The sequence below is a fragment of the Ranitomeya variabilis genome, chromosome 5 (genome assembly GCF_051348905.1).
Source record: "Ranitomeya variabilis isolate aRanVar5 chromosome 5, aRanVar5.hap1, whole genome shotgun sequence".
NCBI classification, from domain to species: Eukaryota; Metazoa; Chordata; class Amphibia; order Anura; family Dendrobatidae; genus Ranitomeya; species Ranitomeya variabilis.
In genome coordinates, this window is record NC_135236.1 from 593,141,414 (window position 1) to 593,166,904 (window position 25,491).

Here is a 25,491-nt window from a genome sequence, read left to right on the forward strand (position 1 = left end):
TGCTAATTTTGCATGTTAGCATAATTATAAGAATGAGATAAAAAGGTTTAAAAGAACTCATACTAGTGGCAGCAGTGGGATTTGAACTCACAAGTCTGTTGGAATATGGGTAAGTCTCTTAACAATAGGAAAAATCAATGATTCTTTCAACTGTCTTTTCCTAAACAGAAATTAACACACTCATGAAAATACAAAATCATAAGAATTAGATCAAAGGGTTCTCAAAACCTCATAATAATGGCAGCAGTGGGATTTGAATGGGCATGTCTCTAAACATTAGAAAAAAGCAAGGATTCTTTCAACAGTCTTTATCTGAACTGAAAACTGGAAAATCATGCAAATACAAAAGAAGATTAAATCACATGCTAATTTGCATGTTAGCAAAATCATAAGAATAAGTACAAAAACATTTCAAGATCTCATAATACTGGCAGCAGTGGGTTTAAAGCATATGCTAATTTTGCATGTTAGCATAATTATAAGAATAAGATAAAAAGGTTTAAAAGAACTCATACTAGTGGCATTTGAACCCACAAGTCTGTTAAAATTTAGGTAAGTCTCTAAACTAAAGTCTAAAACTGTCTTTTCCAAAACAGAAATGCACACACTCATGGAAATACAAAATCCTCAGAATTAGATCAAAGGGTTCTCAAAACCTCATAATACTGGCAGCAGTGGGATTTGAACCCACGCCTCCGAAGAGACTGGAGCCTTAATCCAGCACCTTAGACCGCTCGGCCATGCTACCTAATGCATCATTAAAAGAGCTTCCTGAGAGAAAGTTTAGTGTATCTGACTACATTTTAAACTTGTGCATTGTGGAAAATGGATAGGTCTCTAAACAAAAAGGAAAAAGCAATGATTCTATCTTTTGTCTTTTCCAAAAAAGCAAAGCACGCACTCATACAAAAATATGCTAATTTTTCTGTTAGCAAAATCATAAATATAAGCTGAAAAGGTTTTCAAAACCTCAATATGTTGGCAGCAGTGGGATTTGAACCCACGCCTCCAAAGAGACTGGAGCCTAAATCCAGCGCCTTAGACCACTCGGCCATGCTACCTTAAACAGCATGGATAATTAAGCTTCCTTAGAGAAAGTGAAGTACATTTGACAACATTTAAAATTAGTACATTTTGGAAAATGGGCATGTCTCTAAACATTAGGCAAAAACAAAGATTCTATCAACGGTCTTTATCTTAACTGAAAACTGCTAAATCATACAAATACAAAAGAAGATTATATCACATGCTAATTTGCATGCTAGCAAAATCATAAGAATAAGTACAAAAACATTTCAAGATCTCATAATACTGGCAGCAGTGAGATTAAAGCATATGCTAATTTTGCATGTTAGCATAATTATAAGAATAAGATAAAAAGGTTTAAAAGAACTCATACTAGTGGCAGCAGTGGGATTTGAACTCACAAGTCTGTTGGAATATGGGTAAGTTTCTTAACAATAGGAAAAATCAATGATTCTTTCAACTGTCTTTTCCTAAACAGAAATTAACACACTCATGAAAATACAAAATCATAAGAATTAGATCAAAGGGTTCTCAAAACCTCATAATAATGGCAGCAGTGGGATTTGAATGGGCATGTCTCTAAACATTAGAAAAAAGCAAGGATTCTTTCAACAGTCTTTATCTGAACTGAAAACTAGAAAATCATGCAAATACAAAAGAAGATTAAATCACATGCTAATTTGCATGTTAGCAAAATCATAAGAATAAGTACAAAAACATTTCAAGATCTCATAATACTGGCAGCAGTGGGTTTAAAGCATATGCTAATTTTGCATGTTAGCATAATTATAAGAATAAGATAAAAAGGTTTAAAAGAACTCATACTAGTGGCATTTGAACCCACAAGTCTGTTAAAATTTAGGTAAGTCTCTAAACTAAAGTCTAAAACTGTCTTTTCCAAAACAGAAATGCACACACTCATGGAAATACAAAATCCTCAGAATTAGATCAAAGGGTTCTCAAAACCTCATAATACTGGCAGCAGTGGGATTTGAACCCACGCCTCCGAAGAGACTGGAGCCTTAATCCAGCGCCTTAGACCACTCGGCCATGCTACCTAATGCATCATTAAAAGAGCTTCCTGAGAGTAAGTTTAGTGTATCTGACTACATTTTAAACTTGTGCATTGTGGAAAATGGATAGGTCTCTAAACAAAAAGGAAAAAGCAATGATTCTATCTTTTGTCTTTTCCAAAAAAGCAAAGCACGCACTCATACAAAAATATGCTAATTTTTCTATTAGCAAAATCATAAATATAAGCTGAAAAGGTTTTCAAAACCTCAATATGTTGACAGGAGTGGGATTTGAACCCACGCCTCCAAAGAGACTGGAGCCTAAATCCAGCGCCTTAGACCACTCGGCCATGCTACCTTAAACAGCATGGTTAATTAAGCTTCCTTAGAGAAAGTGAAGTACATTTGACAACATTTAAAATTAGTACATTTTGGAAAATGGGCATGTCTCTAAACATTAGGCAAAAACAAAGATTCTATCAACGGTCTTTATCTTAACTGAAAACTGCTAAATCATACAAATACAAAAGAAAATTATATCACATGCTAATTTGCATGCTAGCAAAATCATAAGAATAAGTACAAAAACATTTCAAGATCTCATAATACTGGCAGCAGTGAGATTAAAGCATATGCTAATTTTGCATGTTAGCATAATTATAAGAATGAGATAAAAAGGTTTAAAAGAACTCATACTAGTGGCAGCAGTGGGATTTGAACTCACAAGTCTGTTGGAATATGGGTAAGTCTCTTAACAATAGGAAAAATCAATGATTCTTTCAACTGTCTTTTCCTAAACAGAAATTAACACACTCATGAAAATACAAAATCATAAGAATTAGATCAAAGGGTTCTCAAAACCTCATAATAATGGCAGCAGTGGGATTTGAATGGGCATGTCTCTAAACATTAGAAAAAAGCAAGGATTCTTTCAACAGTCTTTATCTGAACTGAAAACTGGAAAATCATGCAAATACAAAAGAAGATTAAATCACATGCTAATTTGCATGTTAGCAAAATCATAAGAATAAGTACAAAAACATTTCAAGAACTCATAATACTGGCAGCAGTGGGTTTAAAGCATATGCTAATGTTGCATGTTAGCATAATTATAAGAATAAGATAAAAAGGTTTAAAAGAACTCATACTAGTGGCATTTGAACACACAAGTCTGTTAAAATTTAGGTAAGTCTCTAAACTAAAGTCTAAAACTGTCTTTTCCAAAACAGAAATGCACACACTCATGGAAATACAAAATCCTCAGAATTAGATCAAAGGGTTCTCAAAACCTCATAATACTGGCAGCAGTGGGATTTGAACCCACGCCTCCGAAGAGACTGGAGCCTTAATCCAGCGCCTTAGACCGCTCGGCCATGCTACCTAATGCATCATTAAAAGAGCTTCCTTAGAGTAAGTTTAGTGTATCTGACTACATTTTAAACTTGTGCATTGTGGAAAATGGATAGGTCTCTAAACAAAAAGGAAAAAGCAATGATTCTATCTTTTGTCTTTTCCAAAAAAGCAAAGCACGCACTCATACAAAAATATGCTAATTTTTCTGTTAGCAAAATCATAAATATAAGCTGAAAAGGTTTTCAAAATCTCAATATGTTGGCAGCAGTGGGATTTGAACCCACGCCTCCAAAGAGACTGGAGCCTAAATCCAGCGCCTTAGACCACTCGGCCATGCTACCTTAAACAGCATGGATAATTAAGCTTCCTTAGAGAAAGTGAAGTACATTTGACAACATTTAAAATTAGTACATTTTGGAAAATGGGCATGTCTCTAAACATTAGGCAAAAACAAAGATTCTATCAACGGTCTTTATCTTAACTGAAAACTGCTAAATCATACAAATACAAAAGAAGATTATATCACATGCTAATTTGCATGCTAGCAAAATCATAAGAATAAGTACAAAAACATTTCAAGATCTCATAATACTGGCAGAAGTGAGATTAAAGCATATGCTAATTTTGCATGTTAGCATAATTATAAGAATGAGATAAAAAGGTTTAAAAGAACTCATACTAGTGGCAGCAGTGGGATTTGAACTCACAAGTCTGTTGGAATATGGGTAAGTCTCTTAACAATAGGAAAAATCAATGATTCTTTCAACTGTCTTTTCCTAAACAGAAATTAACACACTCATGAAAATACAAAATCATAAGAATTAGATCAAAGGGTTCTCAAAACCTCATAATAATGGCAGCAGTGGGATTTGAATGGGCATGTCTCTAAACATTAGAAAAAAGCAAGGATTCTTTCAACAGTCTTTATCTGAACTGAAAACTGGAAAATCATGCAAATACAAAAGAAGATTAAATCACATGCTAATTTGCATGTTAGCAAAATCATAAGAATAAGTACAAAAACATTTCAAGAACTCATAATACTGGCAGCAGTGGGTTTCAAGCATATGCTAATTTTGCATGTTAGCATAATTATAAGAATAAGATAAAAAGGTTTAAAAGAACTCATACTAGTGGCATTTGAACCCACAAGTCTGTTAAAATTTAGGTAAGTCTCTAAACTAAAGTCTATAACTGTCTTTCCAAAACAGAAATGCACACACTCATGGAAATACAAAATCCTCAGAATTAGATCAAAGGGTTCTCAAAACCTCATAATAATGGCAGCAGTGGGATTTGAATGGGCATGTCTCTAAACATTAGAAAAAAGCAAGGATTCTTTCAACAGTCTTTATCTGAACTGAAAACTGGAAAATCATGCAAATACAAAAGAAGATTAAATCACATGCTAATTTGCATGTTAGCAAAATCATAAGAATAAGTACAAAAACATTTCAAGATCTCATAATACTGGCAGCAGTGGGTTTAAAGCATATGCTAATTTTGCATGTTAGCATAATTATAAGAATAAGATAAAAAGGTTTAAAAGAACTCATACTAGTGGCATTTGAACCCACAAGTCTGTTAAAATTTAGGTAAGTCTCTAAACAATAGGAACAATCAATGATTCTTTCAACTGTCTTTTCCAAAACAGAAATGCACACACTCATGGAAATACAAAATCCTCAGAATTAGATCAAAGGGTTCTCAAAACCTCATAATACTGGCAGCAGTGGGATTTGAACCCACGCCTCCGAAGAGACTGGAGCCTTAATCCAGCGCCTTAAACCGCTCGGCCATGCTACCTAATGCATCATTAAAAGAGCTTCCTTAGAGTAAGTTTAGTGTATCTGACTACATTTTAAACTTGTGCATTGTGGAAAATGGATAGGTCTCTAAACAAAAAGGAAAAAGCAATGATTCTATCTTTTGTCTTTTCCAAAAAAGCAAAGCACGCACTCATACAAAAATATGCTAATTTTTCTATTAGCAAAATCATAAATATAAGCTGGAAAGGTTTTCAAAACCTCAATATGTTGGCAGCAGTGGGATTTGAACCCACGCCTCCAAAGAGACTGAAGCCTAAATCCAGCGCCTTAGACCACTCGGCCATGCTACCTTAAACAGCATGGTTAATTAAGCTTCCTTAGAGAAAGTGAAGTACATTTGACAACATTTAAAATTAGTACATTTTGGAAAATGGGCATGTCTCTAAACATTAGGCAAAAACAAAGATTCTATCAACGGTCTTTATCTTAACTGAAAACTGCTAAATCATACAAATACAAAAGAAGATTATATCACATGCTAATTTGCATGCTAGCAAAATCATAAGAATAAGTACAAAAACATTTCAAGATCTCATTATACTGGCAGCAGTGAGATTAAAGCATATGCTAATTTTGCATGTTAGCATAATTATAAGAATGAGATAAAAAGGTTTAAAAGAACTCATACTAGTGGCATTTGAACCCACAAGTCTGTTAAAATTTAGGTAAGTCTCTAAACTAAAGTCTAAAACTGTCTTTTCCAAAACAGAAATGCACACACTCATGGAAATACAAAATCCTCAGAATTAGATCAAAGGGTTCTCAAAACCTCATAATACTGGCAGCAGTGGGATTTGAACCCACGCCTCCGAAGAGACTGGAGCCTTAATCCAGCGCCTTAGACCACTCGGCCATGCTACCTAATGCATCATTAAAAGAGCTTCCTGAGAGTAAGTTTAGTGTATCTGACTACATTTTAAACTTGTGCATTGTGGAAAATGGATAGGTCTCTAAACAAAAAGGAAAAAGCAATGATTCTATCTTTTGTCTTTTCCAAAAAAGCAAAGCACGCACTCATACAAAAATATGCTAATTTTTCTATTAGCAAAATCATAAATATAAGCTGAAAAGGTTTTCAAAACCTCAATATGTTGACAGGAGTGGGATTTGAACCCACGCCTCCAAAGAGACTGGAGCCTAAATCCAGCGCCTTAGACCACTCGGCCATGCTACCTTAAACAGCATGGTTAATTAAGCTTCCTTAGAGAAAGTGAAGTACATTTGACAACATTTAAAATTAGTACATTTTGGAAAATGGGCATGTCTCTAAACATTAGGCAAAAACAAAGATTCTATCAACGGTCTTTATCTTAACTGAAAACTGCTAAATCATACAAATACAAAAGAAAATTATATCACATGCTAATTTGCATGCTAGCAAAATCATAAGAATAAGTACAAAAACATTTCAAGATCTCATAATACTGGCAGCAGTGAGATTAAAGCATATGCTAATTTTGCATGTTAGCATAATTATAAGAATGAGATAAAAAGGTTTAAAAGAACTCATACTAGTGGCAGCAGTGGGATTTGAACTCACAAGTCTGTTGGAATATGGGTAAGTCTCTTAACAATAGGAAAAATCAATGATTCTTTCAACTGTCTTTTCCTAAACAGAAATTAACACACTCATGAAAATACAAAATCATAAGAATTAGATCAAAGGGTTCTCAAAACCTCATAATAATGGCAGCAGTGGGATTTGAATGGGCATGTCTCTAAACATTAGAAAAAAGCAAGGATTCTTTCAACAGTCTTTATCTGAACTGAAAACTGGAAAATCATGCAAATACAAAAGAAGATTAAATCACATGCTAATTTGCATGTTAGCAAAATCATAAGAATAAGTACAAAAACATTTCAAGAACTCATAATACTGGCAGCAGTGGGTTTAAAGCATATGCTAATGTTGCATGTTAGCATAATTATAAGAATAAGATAAAAAGGTTTAAAAGAACTCATACTAGTGGCATTTGAACACACAAGTCTGTTAAAATTTAGGTAAGTCTCTAAACTAAAGTCTAAAACTGTCTTTTCCAAAACAGAAATGCACACACTCATGGAAATACAAAATCCTCAGAATTAGATCAAAGGGTTCTCAAAACCTCATAATACTGGCAGCAGTGGGATTTGAACCCACGCCTCCGAAGAGACTGGAGCCTTAATCCAGCGCCTTAGACCGCTCGGCCATGCTACCTAATGCATCATTAAAAGAGCTTCCTTAGAGTAAGTTTAGTGTATCTGACTACATTTTAAACTTGTGCATTGTGGAAAATGGATAGGTCTCTAAACAAAAAGGAAAAAGCAATGATTCTATCTTTTGTCTTTTCCAAAAAAGCAAAGCACGCACTCATACAAAAATATGCTAATTTTTCTGTTAGCAAAATCATAAATATAAGCTGAAAAGGTTTTCAAAATCTCAATATGTTGGCAGCAGTGGGATTTGAACCCACGCCTCCAAAGAGACTGGAGCCTAAATCCAGCGCCTTAGACCACTCGGCCATGCTACCTTAAACAGCATGGATAATTAAGCTTCCTTAGAGAAAGTGAAGTACATTTGACAACATTTAAAATTAGTACATTTTGGAAAATGGGCATGTCTCTAAACATTAGGCAAAAACAAAGATTCTATCAACGGTCTTTATCTTAACTGAAAACTGCTAAATCATACAAATACAAAAGAAGATTATATCACATGCTAATTTGCATGCTAGCAAAATCATAAGAATAAGTACAAAAACATTTCAAGATCTCATAATACTGGCAGAAGTGAGATTAAAGCATATGCTAATTTTGCATGTTAGCATAATTATAAGAATGAGATAAAAAGGTTTAAAAGAACTCATACTAGTGGCAGCAGTGGGATTTGAACTCACAAGTCTGTTGGAATATGGGTAAGTCTCTTAACAATAGGAAAAATCAATGATTCTTTCAACTGTCTTTTCCTAAACAGAAATTAACACACTCATGAAAATACAAAATCATAAGAATTAGATCAAAGGGTTCTCAAAACCTCATAATAATGGCAGCAGTGGGATTTGAATGGGCATGTCTCTAAACATTAGAAAAAAGCAAGGATTCTTTCAACAGTCTTTATCTGAACTGAAAACTGGAAAATCATGCAAATACAAAAGAAGATTAAATCACATGCTAATTTGCATGTTAGCAAAATCATAAGAATAAGTACAAAAACATTTCAAGAACTCATAATACTGGCAGCAGTGGGTTTCAAGCATATGCTAATTTTGCATGTTAGCATAATTATAAGAATAAGATAAAAAGGTTTAAAAGAACTCATACTAGTGGCATTTGAACCCACAAGTCTGTTAAAATTTAGGTAAGTCTCTAAACTAAAGTCTATAACTGTCTTTCCAAAACAGAAATGCACACACTCATGGAAATACAAAATCCTCAGAATTAGATCAAAGGGTTCTCAAAACCTCATAATAATGGCAGCAGTGGGATTTGAATGGGCATGTCTCTAAACATTAGAAAAAAGCAAGGATTCTTTCAACAGTCTTTATCTGAACTGAAAACTGGAAAATCATGCAAATACAAAAGAAGATTAAATCACATGCTAATTTGCATGTTAGCAAAATCATAAGAATAAGTACAAAAACATTTCAAGATCTCATAATACTGGCAGCAGTGGGTTTAAAGCATATGCTAATTTTGCATGTTAGCATAATTATAAGAATAAGATAAAAAGGTTTAAAAGAACTCATACTAGTGGCATTTGAACCCACAAGTCTGTTAAAATTTAGGTAAGTCTCTAAACAATAGGAACAATCAATGATTCTTTCAACTGTCTTTTCCAAAACAGAAATGCACACACTCATGGAAATACAAAATCCTCAGAATTAGATCAAAGGGTTCTCAAAACCTCATAATACTGGCAGCAGTGGGATTTGAACCCACGCCTCCGAAGAGACTGGAGCCTTAATCCAGCGCCTTAAACCGCTCGGCCATGCTACCTAATGCATCATTAAAAGAGCTTCCTTAGAGTAAGTTTAGTGTATCTGACTACATTTTAAACTTGTGCATTGTGGAAAATGGATAGGTCTCTAAACAAAAAGGAAAAAGCAATGATTCTATCTTTTGTCTTTTCCAAAAAAGCAAAGCACGCACTCATACAAAAATATGCTAATTTTTCTATTAGCAAAATCATAAATATAAGCTGGAAAGGTTTTCAAAACCTCAATATGTTGGCAGCAGTGGGATTTGAACCCACGCCTCCAAAGAGACTGAAGCCTAAATCCAGCGCCTTAGACCACTCGGCCATGCTACCTTAAACAGCATGGTTAATTAAGCTTCCTTAGAGAAAGTGAAGTACATTTGACAACATTTAAAATTAGTACATTTTGGAAAATGGGCATGTCTCTAAACATTAGGCAAAAACAAAGATTCTATCAACGGTCTTTATCTTAACTGAAAACTGCTAAATCATACAAATACAAAAGAAGATTATATCACATGCTAATTTGCATGCTAGCAAAATCATAAGAATAAGTACAAAAACATTTCAAGATCTCATTATACTGGCAGCAGTGAGATTAAAGCATATGCTAATTTTGCATGTTAGCATAATTATAAGAATGAGATAAAAAGGTTTAAAAGAACTCATACTAGTGGCAGCAGTGGGATTTGAACTCACAAGTCTGTTGGAATATGGGTACGTCTCTTAACAATAGGAAAAATCAATGATTCTTTCAACTGTCTTTTCCTAAACAGAAATTAACACACTCATGAAAATACAAAATCATAAGAATTAGATCAAAGGGTTCTCAAAACCTCATAATAATGGCAGCAGTGGGATTTGAATGGGCATGTCTCTAAACATTAGAAAAAAGCAAGGATTCTTTCAACAGTCTTTATCTGAACTGAAAACTGCAAAATCATGCAAATACAAAAGAAGATTAAATCACATGCTAATTTGCATGTTAGCAAAATCATAAGAATAAGTACAAAAACATTTCAAGATCTCATAATACTGGCAGCAGTGGGTTTAAAGCATATGCTAATTTTGCATGTTAGCATAATTATAAGAATAAGATAAAAAGGTTTAAAAGAACTCATACTAGTGGCATTTGAACCCACAAGTCTGTTAAAATTTAGGTAAGTCTCTAAACTAAAGTCTAAAACTGTCTTTTCCAAAACAGAAATGCACACACTCATGGAAATACAAAATCCTCAGAATTAGATCAAAGTGTTCTCAAAACCTCATAATACTGGCAGCAGTGGGATTTGAACCCACGCCTCCAAAGAGACTGGAGCCTAAATCCAACGCCTTAGACCACTCGGCCATGCTACCTAATGCATCATTAAAAGAGCTTCCTGAGAGTAAGTTTAGTGTATCTGACTACATTTTAAACTTGTGTATTGTGGAAAATGGATAGGTCTCTAAACAAAAAGGAAAAAGCAATGATTCTATCTTTTGTCTTTTCCAAAAAAGCAAAGCACGCACTCATACAAAAATATGCTAATTTTTCTATTAGCAAAATCATAAATATAAGCTGAAAAGGTTTTCAAAACCTCAATATGTTGGCAGCAGTGGGATTTGAACCCACGCCTCCAAAGAGACTGGAGCCTAAATACAGCGCCTTAGACCACTCGGCCATGCTACCTTAAACAGCATGGTTAGTTAAGCTTCCTTATAGAAAGTGAAGTACATTTGACAACATTTAAAATTAGTACATTTTGGAAAATGGGCATGTCTCTAAACATTAGGCAAAAACAAAGATTCTATCAACGGTCTTTATCTTAACTGAAAACTGCTAAATCATACAAATACAAAAGAAAATTATATCACATGCTAATTTGCATGCTAGCAAAATCATAAGAATAAGTACAAAAACATTTCAAGATCTCATAATACTGGCAGCAGTGAGATTAAAGCATATGCTAATTTTGCATGTTAGCATAATTATAAGAATGAGATAAAAAGGTTTAAAAGAACTCATACTAGTGGCAGCAGTGGGATTTGAACTCACAAGTCTGTTGGAATATGGGTAAGTCTCTTAACAATAGGAAAAATCAATGATTCTTTCAACTGTCTTTTCCTAAACAGAAATTAACACACTCATGAAAATACAAAATCATAAGAATTAGATCAAAGGGTTCTCAAAACCTCATAATAATGGCAGCAGTGGGATTTGAATGGGCATGTCTCTAAACATTAGAAAAAAGCAAGGATTCTTTCAACAGTCTTTATCTGAACTGAAAACTGGAAAATCATGCAAATACAAAAGAAGATTTAATCACATGCTAATTTGCATGTTAGCAAAATCATAAGAATAAGTACAAAAACATTTCAAGAACTCATAATACTGGCAGCAGTGGGTTTAAAGCATATGCTAATTTTGCATGTTAGCATAATTATAAGAATAAGATAAAAAGGTTTAAAAGAACTCATACTAGTGGCATTTGAACCCACAAGTCTGTTAAAATTTAGGTAAGTCTCTAAACTAAAGTCTAAAACTGTCTTTTCCAAAACAGAAATGCACACACTCATGGAAATACAAAATCCTCAGAATTAGATCAAAGGGTTCTCAAAACCTCATAACACTGGCAGCAGTGGGATTTGAACCCACGCCTCCAAAGAGACTGGAGCCTAAATCCAACGCCTTAGACCACTCGGCCATGCTACCTAATGCATCATTAAAAGAGCTTCCTGAGAGTAAGTTTAGTGTATCTGACTACATTTTAAACTTGTGCATTGTGGAAAATGGATAGGTCTCTAAACAAAAAGGAAAAAGCAATGATTCTATCTTTTGTCTTTTCCAAAAAAGCAAAGCACGCACTCATACAAAAATATGCTAATTTTTCTATTAGCAAAATCATAAATATAAGCTGAAAAGGTTTTCAAAACCTCAATATGTTGGCAGCAGTGGGATTTGAACCCACGCCTCCAAAGAGACTGGAGCCTAAATCCAGCGCCTTAGACCACTCGGCCATGCTACCTTAAACAGCATGGTTAGTTAAGCTTCCTTATAGAAAGTGAAGTACATTTGACAACATTTAAAATTAGTACATTTTGGAAAATGGGCATGTCTCTAAACATTAGGCAAAAACAAAGATTCTATCAACGGTCTTTATCTTAACTGAAAACTGCTAAATCATACAAATACAAAAGAAAATTATATCACATGCTAATTTGCATGCTAGCAAAATCATAAGAATAAGTACAAAAACATTTCAAGATCTCATAATACTGGCAGCAGTGAGATTAAAGCATATGCTAATTTTGCATGTTAGCATAATTATAAGAATGAGATAAAAAGGTTTAAAAGAACTCATACTAGTGGCAGCAGTGGGATTTGAACTCACAAGTCTGTTGGAATATGGGTAAGTCTCTTAACAATAGGAAAAATCAATGATTCTTTCAACTGTCTTTTCCTAAACAGAAATTAACACACTCATGAAAATACAAAATCATAAGAATTAGATCAAAGGGTTCTCAAAACCTCATAATAATGGCAGCAGTGGGATTTGAATGGGCATGTCTCTAAACATTAGAAAAAAGCAAGGATTCTTTCAACAGTCTTTATCTGAACTGAAAACTGGAAAATCATGCAAATACAAAAGAAGATTTAATCACATGCTAATTTGCATGTTAGCAAAATCATAAGAATAAGTACAAAAACATTTCAAGAACTCATAATACTGGCAGCAGTGGGTTTAAAGCATATGCTAATTTTGCATGTTAGCATAATTATAAGAATAAGATAAAAAGGTTTAAAAGAACTCATACTAGTGGCATTTGAACCCACAAGTCTGTTAAAATTTAGGTAAGTCTCTAAACTAAAGTCTAAAACTGTCTTTTCCAAAACAGAAATGCACACACTCATGGAAATACAAAATCCTCAGAATTAGATCAAAGGGTTCTCAAAACCTCAATATGTTGGCAGCAGTGGGATTTGAACCCACGCCTCCAAAGAGACTGGAGCCTAAATACAGCGCCTTAGACCACTCGGCCATGCTACCTTAAACAGCATGGTTAGTTAAGCTTCCTTAGAGAAAGTGAAGTACATTTGACAACATTTAAAATTAGTACATTTTGGAAAATGGGCATGTCTCTAAACATTAGGCAAAAACAAAGATTCTATCAACGGTCTTTATCTTAACTGAAAACTGCTAAATCATACAAATACAAAAGAAGATTATATCACATGCTAATTTGCATGCTAGCAAAATCATAAGAATAAGTACAAAAACATTTCAAGATCTCATAATACTGGCAGCAGTGAGATTAAAGCATATGCTAATTTTGCATGTTAGCATAATTATAAGAATGAGATAAAAAGGTTTAAAAGAACTCATACTAGTGGCAGCAATGGGATTTGAACTCACAAGTCTGTTGGAATATGGGTAAGTCTCTTAACAATAGGAAAAATCAATGATTCTTTCAACTGTCTTTTCCTAAACAGAAACTAACACACTCATGAAAATACAAAATCATAAGAATTAGATCAAAGGGTTCTCAAAACCTCATAATAATGGCAGCAGTGGGATTTGAATGGGCATATCTCTAAACATTAGAAAAAAGCAAGGATTCTTTCAACAGTCTTTATCTGAACTGAAAACTAGAAAATCATGCAAATACAAAAGAAGATTAAATCACATGCTAATTTGCATGTTAGCAAAATCATAAGAATAAGTACAAAAACATTTCAAGATCTCATAATACTGGCAGCAGTGGGTTTAAAGCATATGCTAATTTTGCATGTTAGCATAATTATAAGAATAAGATAAAAAGGTTTAAAAGAACTCATACTAGTGGCATTTGAACCCACAAGTCTGTTAAAATTTAGGTAAGTCTCTAAACTAAAGTCTAAAACTGTCTTTTCCAAAACAGAAATGCACACACTCATGGAAATACAAAATCCTCAGAATTAGATCAAAGGGTTCTCAAAACCTCATAACACTGGCAGCAGTGGGATTTGAACCCACGCCTCCAAAGAGACTGGAGCCTAAATCCAACGCCTTAGACCACTCGGCCATGCTACCTAATGCATCATTAAAAGAGCTTCCTGAGAGTAAGTTTAGTGTATCTGACTACATTTTAAACTTGTGCATTGTGGAAAATGGATAGGTCTCTAAACAAAAAGGAAAAAGCAATGATTCTATCTTTTGTCTTTTCCAAAAAAGCAAAGCACGCACTCATACAAAAATATGCTAATTTTTCTATTAGCAAAATCATAAATATAAGCTGAAAAGGTTTTCAAAACCTCAATATGTTGGCAGCAGTGGGATTTGAACCCACGCCTCCAATGAGACTGGAGCCTAAATCCAGCGCCTTAGACCACTCGGCCATGCTACCTTAAACAGCATGGTTAGTTAAGCTTCCTTATAGAAAGTGAAGTACATTTGACAACATTTAAAATTAGTACATTTTGGAAAATGGGCATGTCTCTAAACATTAGGCAAAAACAAAGATTCTATCAACGGTCTTTATCTTAACTGAAAACTGCTAAATCATACAAATACAAAAGAAAATTATATCACATGCTAATTTGCATGCTAGCAAAATCATAAGAATAAGTACAAAAACATTTCAAGATCTCATAATACTGGCAGCAGTGAGATTAAAGCATATGCTAATTTTGCATGTTAGCATAATTATAAGAATGAGATAAAAAGGTTTAAAAGAACTCATACTAGTGGCAGCAGTGGGATTTGAACTCACAAGTCTGTTGGAATATGGGTAAGTCTCTTAACAATAGGAAAAATCAATGATTCTTTCAACTGTCTTTTCCTAAACAGAAATTAACACACTCATGAAAATACAAAATCATAAGAATTAGATCAAAGGGTTCTCAAAACCTCATAATAATGGCAGCAGTGGGATTTGAATGGGCATGTCTCTAAACATTAGAAAAAAGCAAGGATTCTTTCAACAGTCTTTATCTGAACTGAAAACTGGAAAATCATGCAAATACAAAAGAAGATTTAATCACATGCTAATTTGCATGTTAGCAAAATCATAAGAATAAGTACAAAAACATTTCAAGAACTCATAATACTGGCAGCAGTGGGTTTAAAGCATATGCTAATTTTGCATGTTAGCATAATTATAAGAATAAGATAAAAAGGTTTAAAAGAACTCATACTAGTGGCATTTGAACCCACAAGTCTGTTAAAATTTAGGTAAGTCTCTAAACTAAAGTCTAAAACTGTCTTTTCCAAAACAGAAATGCACACACTCATGGAAATACAAAATCCTCAGAATTAGATCAAAGGGTTCTCAAAACCTCATAATACTGGCAGCAGTGGGATTTAAACCCACGCCTCCGAAGAGACTGGAGCCTTAATCCAGCGCCTTAGACCGCTCGGCCATGCTACCTAATGCATCATTAAAAGAGCTTCCTGAGAGTAAGTTTAGTGTATCTGACTATATTTTAAACTTGTGCATTGTGGAAAATGGATAGGTCTCTAAACAAAAAGGAAAAAGCAATGATTCTATCTTTTGTCTTTTCCAAAAAAGCAAAGCACGCACTCATACAAAAATATGCTAATTTTTCTATTAGCAAAATCATAAATATAAGCTGAAAAGGTTTTCAAAACCTCAATATGTTGGCAGCAGTGGGATTTGAACCCACGCCTCCAAAGAGACTGGAGCCTAAATCCAGCGCCTTAGACCACTCGGCCATGCTACCTTAAACAGCATGGTTAATTAAGCTTCCTTAGAGAAAGTGAAATACATTTGACAACATTTAAAATTAGTACATTTTGGAAAATGGTCATGTCTCTAAACATTAGGCAAAAACAAAGATTCTATCAACGGTCTTTATCTTAACTGAAAACTGCTAAATCATACAAATACAAAAGAAGATTATATCACATGCTAATTTGCATGCTAGCAAAATCATAAGAATAAGTACAAAAACATTTCAAGATCTCATAATACTGGCAGCAGTGAGATTAAAGCATATGCTAATTTTGCATGTTAGCATAATTATAAGAATGAGATAAAAAGGTTTAAAAGAACTCATACTAGTGGCAGCAGTGGGATTTGAACTCACAAGTCTGTTGGAATATGGGTAAGTCTCTTAACAATAGGAAAAATCAATGATTCTTTCAACTGTCTTTTCCTAAACAGAAATTAACACACTCATGAAAATACAAAATCATAAGAATTAGATCAAAGGGTTCTCAAAACCTCATAATAATGGCAGCAGTGGGATTTGAATGGGCATGTCTCTAAACATTAGAAAAAAGCAAGGATTCTTTCAACAGTCTTTATCTGAACTGAAAACTGGAAAATCATGCAAATACAAAAGAAGATTAAATCACATGCTAATGTGCATGTTAGCAAAATCATAAGAATAAGTACAAAAACATTTCAAGAACTCATAATACTGGCAGCAGTGGGTTTAAAGCATATGCTAATTTTGCATGTTAGCATAATTATAAGAATAAGATAAAAAGGTTTAAAAGAACTCATACTAGTGGCATTTGAACCCACAAGTCTGTTAAAATTTAGGTAAGTCTCTAAACTAAAGTCTAAAACTGTCTTTTCCAAAACAGAAATGCACACACTCATGGAAATACAAAATCCTCAGAATTAGATCAAAGGGTTCTCAAAACCTCAATATGTTGGCAGCAGTGGGATTTGAACCCACGCCTCCAAAGAGACTGGAGCCTAAATCCAGCGCCTTAGACCACTCGGCCATGCTACCTTAAACAGCATGGTTAATTAAGCTTCCTTAGAGAAAGTGAAGTACATTTGACAACATTTAAAATTAGTACATTTTGGAAAATGGGCATGTCTCTAAACATTAGGCAAAAACAAAGATTCTATCAACGGTCTTTATCTTAACTGAAAACTGCTAAATCATACAAATACAAAAGAAGATTATATCACATGCTAATTTGCATGCTAGCAAAATCATAAGAATAAGTACAAAAACATTTCAAGATCTCATAATACTGGCAGCAGTGAGATTAAAGCATATGCTAATTTTGCATGTTAGCATAATTATAAGAATGAGATAAAAAGGTTTAAAAGAACTCATACTAGTGGCAGCAATGGGATTTGAACTCACAAGTCTGTTGGAATATGGGTAAGTCTCTTAACAATAGGAAAAATCAATGATTCTTTCAACTGTCTTTTCCTAAACAGAAACTAACACACTCATGAAAATACAAAATCATAAGAATTAGATCAAAGGGTTCTCAAAACCTCATAATAATGGCAGCAGTGGGATTTGAATGGGCATATCTCTAAACATTAGAAAAAAGCAAGGATTCTTTCAACAGTCTTTATCTGAACTGAAAACTAGAAAATCATGCAAATACAAAAGAAGATTAAATCACATGCTAATTTGCATGTTAGCAAAATCATAAGAATAAGTACAAAAACATTTCAAGATCTCATAATACTGGCAGCAGTGGGTTTAAAGCATATGCTAATTTTGCATGTTAGCATAATTATAAGAATAAGATAAAAAGGTTTAAAAGAACTCATACTAGTGGCATTTGAACCCACAAGTCTGTTAAAATTTAGGTAAGTCTCTAAACTAAAGTCTAAAACTGTCTTTTCCAAAACAGAAATGCACACACTCATGGAAATACAAAATCCTCAGAATTAGATCAAAGGGTTCTCAAAACCTCATAATACTGGCAGCAGTGGGATTTGAACCCACGCCTCCGAAGAGACTGGAGCCTTAATCCAGCGCCTTAGACTGCTCGGCCATGCTACCTAATGCATCATTAAAAGAGCTTCCTGAGAGTAAGTTTAGTGTATCTGACTACATTTTAAACTTGTGCATTGTGGAAAATGGATAGGTCTCTAAACAAAAAGGAAAAAGCAATGATTCTATCTTTTGTCTTTTCCAAAAAAGCAAAGCACGCGCTCATACAAAAATATGCTAATTTTTCTATTAGCAAAATCATAAATATAAGCTGAAAAGGTTTTCAAAACCTCAATATGTTGGCAGCAGTGGGATTTGAACCCACGCCTCCAAAGAGACTGGAGCCTAAATCCAGCGCCTTAGACCACTCGGCCATGCTACCTTAAACAGCATGGTTAATTAAGCTTCCTTAGAGAAAGTGAAATACATTTGACAACATTTAAAATTAGTACATTTTGGAAAATGGTCATGTCTCTAAACATTAGGCAAAAACAAAGATTCTATCAACGGTCTTTATCTTAACTGAAAACTGCTAAATCATACAAATACAAAAGAAGATTATATCACATGCTAATTTGCATGCTAGCAAAATCATAAGAATAAGTACAAAAACATTTCAAGATCTCATAATACTGGCAGCAGTGAGATTAAAGCATATGCTAATTTTGCATGTTAGCATAATTATAAGAATGAGATAAAAAGGTTTAAAAGAACTCATACTAGTGGCAGCAGTGGGATTTGAACTCACAAGTCTGTTGGAATATGGGTAAGTCTCTTAACAATAGGAAAAATCAATGATTCTTTCAACTGTCTTTTCCTAAACAGAAATTAACACACTCATGAAAATACAAAATCATAAGAATTAGATCAAAGGGTTCTCAAAACCTCATAATAATGGCAGCAGTGGGATTTGAATGGGCATGTCTCTAAACATTAGAAAAAAGCAAGGATTCTTTCAACAGTCTTTATCTGAACTGAAAACTGGAAAATCATGCAAATACAAAAGAAGATTAAATCACATGCTAATGTGCATGTTAGCAAAATCATAAGAATAAGTACAAAAACATTTCAAGAACTCATAATACTGGCAGCAGTGGGTTTAAAGCATATGCTAATTTTGCATGTTAGCATAATTATAAGAATAAGATAAAAAGGTTTAAAAGAACTCATACTAGTGGCATTTGAACCCACAAGTCTGTTAAAATTTAGGTAAGTCTCTAAACTAAAGTCTAAAACTGTCTTTTCCAAAACAGAAATGCACACACTCATGGAAATACAAAATCCTCAGAATTAGATCAAAGGGTTCTCAAAACCTCATAATACTGGCAGCAGTGGGATTTGAACCCACGCCTCCGAAGAGACTGGAGCCTTAATCCAGTGCCTTAGACCGCTCGGCCATGCTACCTAATGCATCATTAAAAGAGCTTCCTGAGAGTAAGTTTAGTGTATCTGACTACATTTTAAACTTGTGCATTGTGGAAAATGGATAGGTCTCTAAACAAAAAGGAAAAAGCAATGATTCTATCTTTTGTCTTTTCCAAAAAAGCAAAGCACGCACTCATACAAAAATATGCTAATTTTTCTATTAGCAAAATCATAAATATAAGCTGAAAAGGTTTTCAAAACCTCAATATGTTGGCAGCAGTGGGATTTGAACCCACGCCTCCAAAGAGACTGGAGCCTAAATCCAGCGCCTTAGACCACTCGGCCATGCTACCTTAAACAGCATGGTTAATTAAGCTTCCTTAGAGAAAGTGAAGTACATTTGACAACATTTAAAATTAGTACATTTTGGAAAATGGGCATGTCTCTAAACATTAGGCAAAAACAAAGATTCTATCAACGGTCTTTATCTTAACTGAAAACTGCTAAATCATACAAATACAAAAGAAAATTATATCACATGCTAATTTGCATGCTAGCAAAATCATAAGAATAAGTACAAAAACATTTCAAGATCTCATAATACTGGCAGCAGTGAGATTAAAGCATATGCTAATTTTGCATGTTAGCATAATTATAAGAATGAGATAAAAAGGTTTAAAAGAACTCATACTAGTGGCATTTGAACTCACAAGTCTGTTGGAATATGGGTAAGTCTCTTAACAATAGGAATAATCAATGATTCTTTCAACTGTCTTTTCCTAAACAGAAATTAACACACTCATGAAAATACAAAATCATAAGAATTAGATCAAAGGGTTCTCAAAACCTCATAATAATGGCAGCAGTGGGATTTGAATGGGCATGTCTCTAAACATTAGAAAAAAGCAAGGATTCTTTCAACAGTCTTTATCTGAACTGAAAACTGGAAAATCATGCAAATACAAAAGAAGATTAAATCACATGCTAATGTGCATGTTAGCAAAATCATAAGAATAAGTACAAAAACATTTCAAGAACTCATAATACTGGCAGCAGTGGGTTTAAAGCATATGCTAATTTTGCATGTTAGCATAATTATAAGAATAAGATAAAAAGGTTTAAAAGAACTCATACTAGTGGCATTTGAACCCACAAGTCTGTTAAAATTTAGGTAAGTCTCTAAACTAAAGTCTAAAACTGTCTTTTCCAAAACAGAAATGCACACACTCATGGAAATACAAAATCCTCAGAATTAGATCAAAGGGTTCTCAAAACCTCATAATACTGGCAGCAGTGGGATTTGAACCCACGCCTCCGAAGAGACTGGAGCCTTAATCCAGCGCCTTAGACCGCTCGGCCATGCTACCTAATGCATCATTAAAAGAGCTTCCTGAGAGTAAGTTTAGTGTATCTGACTACATTTTAAACTTGTGCATTGTGGAAAATGGATAGGTCTCTAAACAAAAAGGAAAAAGCAATGATTCTATCTTTTGTCTTTTCCAAAAAAGCAAAGCACGCACTCATACAAAAATATGCTAATTTTTCTATTAGCAAAATCATAAATATAAGCTGAAAAGGTTTTCAAAACCTCAATATGTTGGCAGTAGTGGGATTTGAACCCACGCCTCCAAAGAGACTGGAGCCTAAATCCAGCGCCTTAGACCACTCGGCCATGCTACCTTAAACAGCATGGTTAATTAAGCTTCCTTAGAGAAAGTGAAGTACATTTGACAACATTTAAAATTAGTACATTTTGGAAAATGGGCATGTCTCTAAACATTAGGCAAAAACAAAGATTCTATCAACGGTCTTTATCTTAACTGAAAACTGCTAAATCATACAAATACAAAAGAAGATTATATCACATGCTAATTTGCATGCTAGCAAAATCATAAGAATAAGTACAAAAACATTTCAAGATCTCATAATACTGGCAGCAGTGAGATTAAAGCATATGCTAATTTTGCATGTTAGCATAATTATAAGAATTAGAAAAAAAGGTTTAAAAGAACTCATACTAGTGGCAGCAGTGGGATTTGAACTCACAAGTCTGTTGGAATATGGGTAAGCCTCTTAACAATAGGAAAAATCAATGATTCTTTCAACTGTCTTTTCCTAAACAGAAACTAACACACTCATGAAAATACAAAATCATAAGAATTAGATCAAAGGGTTCTCAAAACCTCATAATAATGGCAGCAGTGGGATTTGAATGGGCATGTCTCTAAACATTAGAAAAAAGCAAGGATTCTTTCAACAGTCTTTATCTGAACTGAAAACTAGAAAATCATGCAAATACAAAAGAAGATTAAATCACATGCTAATTTGCATGTTAGCAAAATCATAAGAATAAGTACAAAAACATTTCAAGATCTCATAATACTGGCAGCAGTGGGTTTAAAGCATATGCTAATTTTGCATGTTAGCATAATTATAAGAATAAGATAAAAAGGTTTAAAAGAACTCATACTAGTGGCATTTGAACCCACAAGTCTGTTAAAATTTAGATAAGTCTCTAAACTAAAGTCTAAAACTGTCTTTTCCAAAACAGAAATGCACACACTCATGGAAATACAAAATCCTCAGAATTAGATCAAAGGGTTCTCAAAACCTCATAATACTGGCAGCAGTGGGATTTGAACACACGCCTCCGAAGAGACTGGAGCCTTAATCCAGCGCCTTAGACTGCTCGGCCATGCTACCTAATGCATCATTAAAAGAGCTTCCTGAGAGTAAGTTTAGTGTATCTGACTACATTTTAAACTTGTGCATTGTGGAAAATGGATAGGTCTCTAAACAAAAAGGAAAAAGCAATGATTCTATCTTTTGTCTTTTCCAAAAAAGCAAAGCACGCGCTCATACAAAAATATGCTAATTTTTCTATTAGCAAAATCATAAATATAAGCTGAAAGGGTTTTCAAAACCTCAATATGTTGGCAGCAGTGGGATTTGAACCCACGCCTCCAAAGAGACTGGAGCCTAAATCCAGCGCCTTAGACCACTCGGCCATGCTACCTTAAACAGCATGGTTAATTAAGCTTCCTTAGAGAAAGTGAAGTACATTTGACAACATTTAAAATTAGTACATTTTGGAAAATGGTCATGTCTCTAAACATTAGGCAAAAACAAAGATTCTATCAACGGTCTTTATCTTAACTGAAAACTGCTAAATCATACAAATACAAAAGAAGATTATATCACATGCTAATTTGCATGCTAGCAAAATCATAAGAATAAGTACAAAAACATTTCAAGATCTCATAATCCTGGCAGCAGTGAGATTAAAGCATATGCTAATTTTGCATGTTAGCATAATTATAAGAATGAGATAAAAAGGTTTAAAAGAACTCATACTAGTGGCAGCAGTGGGATTTGAACTCACAAGTCTGTTGGAATATGGGTAAGTCTCTTAACAATAGGAAAAATCAATGATTCTTTCAACTGTCTTTTCCTAAACAGAAATTAACACACTCATGAAAATACAAAATCATAAGAATTAGATCAAAGGGTTCTCAAAACCTCATAATAATGGCAGCAGTGGGATTTGAATGGGCATGTCTCTAAACATTAGAAAAAAGCAAGGATTCTTTCAACAGTCTTTATCTGAACTGAAAACTGGAAAATCATGCAAATACAAAAGAAGATTAAATCACATGCTAATGTGCATGTTAGCAAAATCATAAGAATAAGTACAAAAACATTTCAAGAACTCATAATACTGGCAGCAGTGGGTTTAAAGCATATGCTAATTTTGCATGTTAGCATAATTATAAGAATAAGATAAAAAGGTTTAAAAGAACTCATACTAGTGGCATTTGAACCCACAAGTCTGTTAAAATTTAGGTAAGTCTCTAAACTAAAGTCTAAAACTGTCTTTTCCAAAGCAGAAATGCACACACTCATGGAAATACAAAATCCTCAGAATTAGATCAAAGGGTTCTCAAAACCTCATAATACTGGCAGCAGTGGGATTTGAACACACGCCTCCGAAGAGACTGGAGCCTTAATCCAGCGACTTAGACCGCTCGGCCATGCGACCTAATGCATCATTAAAAGAGCTTCCTTAGAGTAAGTTTAGTGTATCTGACTACATTTTAAACTTGTGCATTGTGGAAAATGGATAGGTCTCTAAACAAAAAGGAAAAAGCAATGATTCTATCTTTTGTCTTTTCCAAAAAAGCAAAGCACGCACTCATACAAAAATATGCTAATTTTTCTGTTAGCAAAATCATAAATATAAGCTGAAAAGGTTTTCAAAACCTCAATATGTTGGCAGCAGTGGGATTTGAACCCACGCCTCCAAAGAGACTGAAGCCTAAATCCAGCGCCTTAGACCACTTGGCCATGCTACCTTAAACAGCATGGTTACTTAAGCTTCCTTAGAGAAAGTGAAGTACATTTGACAACATTTAAAATTACTACATTTTGGAAAATGGGCATGTCTCTAAACATTAGGCAAAAACAAAGATTCTATCAACGGTCTTTATCTTAACTGAAAACTGCTAAATCATACAAATACAAAAGAAGATTATATCACATGCTAATTTGCATGCTAGCAAAATCATAAGAATAAGTACAAAAACATTTCAAGATCTCATAATACTGGCAGAAGTGAGATTAAAGCATATGCTAATTTTGCATGTTAGCATAATTATAAGAATGAGATAAAAAGGTTTAAAAGAACTCATACTAGTGGCAGCAGTGGGATTTGAACTCACAAGTCTGTTGGAATATGGGTAAGTCTCTTAACAATAGGAAAAATCAATGATTCTTTCAACTGTCTTTTCCTAAACAGAAATTAACACACTCATGAAAATACAAAATCATAAGAATTAGATCAAAGGGTTCTCAAAACCTCATAATAATGGCAGCAGTGGGATTTGAATGGGCATGTCTCTAAACATTAGAAAAAAGCAAGGATTCTTTCAACAGTCTTTATCTGAACTGAAAACTAGAAAATCATGCAAATACAAAAGAAGATTAAATCACATGCTAATTTGCATGTTAGCAAAATCATAAGAATAAGTACAAAAACATTTCAAGATCTCATAATACTGGCAGCAGTGGGTTTAAAGCATATGCTAATTTTGCATGTTAGCATAATTATAAGAATAAGATAAAAAGGTTTAAAAGAACTCATACTAGTGGCATTTGAACCCACAAGTCTGTTAAAATTTAGGTAAGTCTCTAAACTAAAGTCTAAAACTGTCTTTTCCAAAACAGAAATGCACACACTCATGGAAATACAAAATCCTCAGAATTAGATCAAAGGGTTCTCAAAACCTCATAATACTGGCAGCAGTGGGATTTGAACCCACGCCTCCGAAGAGACTGGAGCCTTAATCCAGCGCCTTAGACCGCTCGGCCATGCTACCTAATGCATCATTAAAAGAGCTTCCTTAGAGTAAGTTTAGTGTATCTGACTACATTTTAAACTTGTGCATTGTGGAAAATGGATAGGTCTCTAAACAAAAAGGAAAAAGCAATGATTCTATCTTTTGTCTTTTCCAAAAAAGCAAAGCACGCACTCATACAAAAATATGCTAATTTTTCTGTTAGCAAAATCATAAATATAAGCTGAAAAGGTTTTCAAAATCTCAATATGTTGGCAGCAGTGGGATTTGAACCCACGCCTCCAAAGAGACTGGAGCCTAAATCCAGCGCCTTAGACCACTCGGCCATGCTACCTTAAACAGCATGGATAATTAAGCTTCCTTAGAGAAAGTGAAGTACATTTGACAACATTTAAAATTAGTACATTTTGGAAAATGGGCATGTCTCTAAACATTAGGCAAAAACAAAGATTCTATCAACGGTCTTTATCTTAACTGAAAACTGCTAAATCATACAAATACAAAAGAAGATTATATCACATGCTAATTTGCATGCTAGCAAAATCATAAGAATAAGTACAAAAACATTTCAAGATCTCATAATACTGGCAGAAGTGAGATTAAAGCATATGCTAATTTTGCATGTTAGCATAATTATAAGAATGAGATAAAAAGGTTTAAAAGAACTCATACTAGTGGCAGCAGTGGGATTTGAACTCACAAGTCTGTTGGAATATGGGTAAGTCTCTTAACAATAGGAAAAATCAATGATTCTTTCAACTGTCTTTTCCTAAACAGAAATTAACACACTCATGAAAATACAAAATCATAAGAATTAGATCAAAGGGTTCTCAAAACCTCATAATAATGGCAGCAGTGGGATTTGAATGGGCATGTCTCTAAACATTAGAAAAAAGCAAGGATTCTTTCAACAGTCTTT

General features: G+C 33.9%; 22 non-coding genes across 22 annotated transcripts; all 22 read right to left on the minus strand.

The window, feature by feature from the left end:
* Positions 1-979: 979 nt before the first annotated feature.
* TRNAL-UAG (transfer RNA leucine (anticodon UAG)) lies at positions 980-1,061 on the minus strand. Its single transcript has one exon. It is a non-coding gene; the product is annotated as a tRNA-Leu (tRNA).
* A 941-nt stretch (positions 1,062-2,002) lies between these two features.
* TRNAL-AAG (transfer RNA leucine (anticodon AAG)) lies at positions 2,003-2,084 on the minus strand. Its single transcript has one exon. It is a non-coding gene; the product is annotated as a tRNA-Leu (tRNA).
* A 1,254-nt stretch (positions 2,085-3,338) lies between these two features.
* Positions 3,339-3,420, minus strand: TRNAL-AAG (transfer RNA leucine (anticodon AAG)). Its single transcript has one exon. It is a non-coding gene; the product is annotated as a tRNA-Leu (tRNA).
* A 231-nt stretch (positions 3,421-3,651) lies between these two features.
* Positions 3,652-3,733, minus strand: TRNAL-UAG (transfer RNA leucine (anticodon UAG)). The gene has a single exon. It is a non-coding gene; the product is annotated as a tRNA-Leu (tRNA).
* A 1,383-nt stretch (positions 3,734-5,116) lies between these two features.
* On the minus strand, positions 5,117-5,198 carry TRNAL-AAG (transfer RNA leucine (anticodon AAG)). The gene has a single exon. It is a non-coding gene; the product is annotated as a tRNA-Leu (tRNA).
* An 802-nt stretch (positions 5,199-6,000) lies between these two features.
* Positions 6,001-6,082, minus strand: TRNAL-AAG (transfer RNA leucine (anticodon AAG)). Its single transcript has one exon. It is a non-coding gene; the product is annotated as a tRNA-Leu (tRNA).
* A 1,254-nt stretch (positions 6,083-7,336) lies between these two features.
* On the minus strand, positions 7,337-7,418 carry TRNAL-AAG (transfer RNA leucine (anticodon AAG)). The gene has a single exon. It is a non-coding gene; the product is annotated as a tRNA-Leu (tRNA).
* A 231-nt stretch (positions 7,419-7,649) lies between these two features.
* Positions 7,650-7,731, minus strand: TRNAL-UAG (transfer RNA leucine (anticodon UAG)). Its single transcript has one exon. It is a non-coding gene; the product is annotated as a tRNA-Leu (tRNA).
* A 1,383-nt stretch (positions 7,732-9,114) lies between these two features.
* Positions 9,115-9,196, minus strand: TRNAL-AAG (transfer RNA leucine (anticodon AAG)). The gene has a single exon. It is a non-coding gene; the product is annotated as a tRNA-Leu (tRNA).
* A 1,254-nt stretch (positions 9,197-10,450) lies between these two features.
* On the minus strand, positions 10,451-10,532 carry TRNAL-UAG (transfer RNA leucine (anticodon UAG)). The gene has a single exon. It is a non-coding gene; the product is annotated as a tRNA-Leu (tRNA).
* A 1,254-nt stretch (positions 10,533-11,786) lies between these two features.
* On the minus strand, positions 11,787-11,868 carry TRNAL-UAG (transfer RNA leucine (anticodon UAG)). The gene has a single exon. It is a non-coding gene; the product is annotated as a tRNA-Leu (tRNA).
* A 231-nt stretch (positions 11,869-12,099) lies between these two features.
* TRNAL-UAG (transfer RNA leucine (anticodon UAG)) lies at positions 12,100-12,181 on the minus strand. The gene has a single exon. It is a non-coding gene; the product is annotated as a tRNA-Leu (tRNA).
* Positions 12,182-14,145: 1,964 nt separating this feature from the next.
* On the minus strand, positions 14,146-14,227 carry TRNAL-UAG (transfer RNA leucine (anticodon UAG)). Its single transcript has one exon. It is a non-coding gene; the product is annotated as a tRNA-Leu (tRNA).
* A 231-nt stretch (positions 14,228-14,458) lies between these two features.
* Positions 14,459-14,540, minus strand: TRNAL-UAG (transfer RNA leucine (anticodon UAG)). Its single transcript has one exon. It is a non-coding gene; the product is annotated as a tRNA-Leu (tRNA).
* A 1,254-nt stretch (positions 14,541-15,794) lies between these two features.
* On the minus strand, positions 15,795-15,876 carry TRNAL-UAG (transfer RNA leucine (anticodon UAG)). The gene has a single exon. It is a non-coding gene; the product is annotated as a tRNA-Leu (tRNA).
* A 941-nt stretch (positions 15,877-16,817) lies between these two features.
* Positions 16,818-16,899, minus strand: TRNAL-UAG (transfer RNA leucine (anticodon UAG)). Its single transcript has one exon. It is a non-coding gene; the product is annotated as a tRNA-Leu (tRNA).
* A 1,254-nt stretch (positions 16,900-18,153) lies between these two features.
* On the minus strand, positions 18,154-18,235 carry TRNAL-UAG (transfer RNA leucine (anticodon UAG)). Its single transcript has one exon. It is a non-coding gene; the product is annotated as a tRNA-Leu (tRNA).
* A 1,254-nt stretch (positions 18,236-19,489) lies between these two features.
* On the minus strand, positions 19,490-19,571 carry TRNAL-UAG (transfer RNA leucine (anticodon UAG)). Its single transcript has one exon. It is a non-coding gene; the product is annotated as a tRNA-Leu (tRNA).
* A 932-nt stretch (positions 19,572-20,503) lies between these two features.
* On the minus strand, positions 20,504-20,585 carry TRNAL-AAG (transfer RNA leucine (anticodon AAG)). Its single transcript has one exon. It is a non-coding gene; the product is annotated as a tRNA-Leu (tRNA).
* A 1,567-nt stretch (positions 20,586-22,152) lies between these two features.
* TRNAL-UAG (transfer RNA leucine (anticodon UAG)) lies at positions 22,153-22,234 on the minus strand. Its single transcript has one exon. It is a non-coding gene; the product is annotated as a tRNA-Leu (tRNA).
* Positions 22,235-24,511: 2,277 nt separating this feature from the next.
* On the minus strand, positions 24,512-24,593 carry TRNAL-AAG (transfer RNA leucine (anticodon AAG)). The gene has a single exon. It is a non-coding gene; the product is annotated as a tRNA-Leu (tRNA).
* Positions 24,594-24,824: 231 nt separating this feature from the next.
* On the minus strand, positions 24,825-24,906 carry TRNAL-UAG (transfer RNA leucine (anticodon UAG)). Its single transcript has one exon. It is a non-coding gene; the product is annotated as a tRNA-Leu (tRNA).
* Positions 24,907-25,491: the final 585 nt, after the last annotated feature.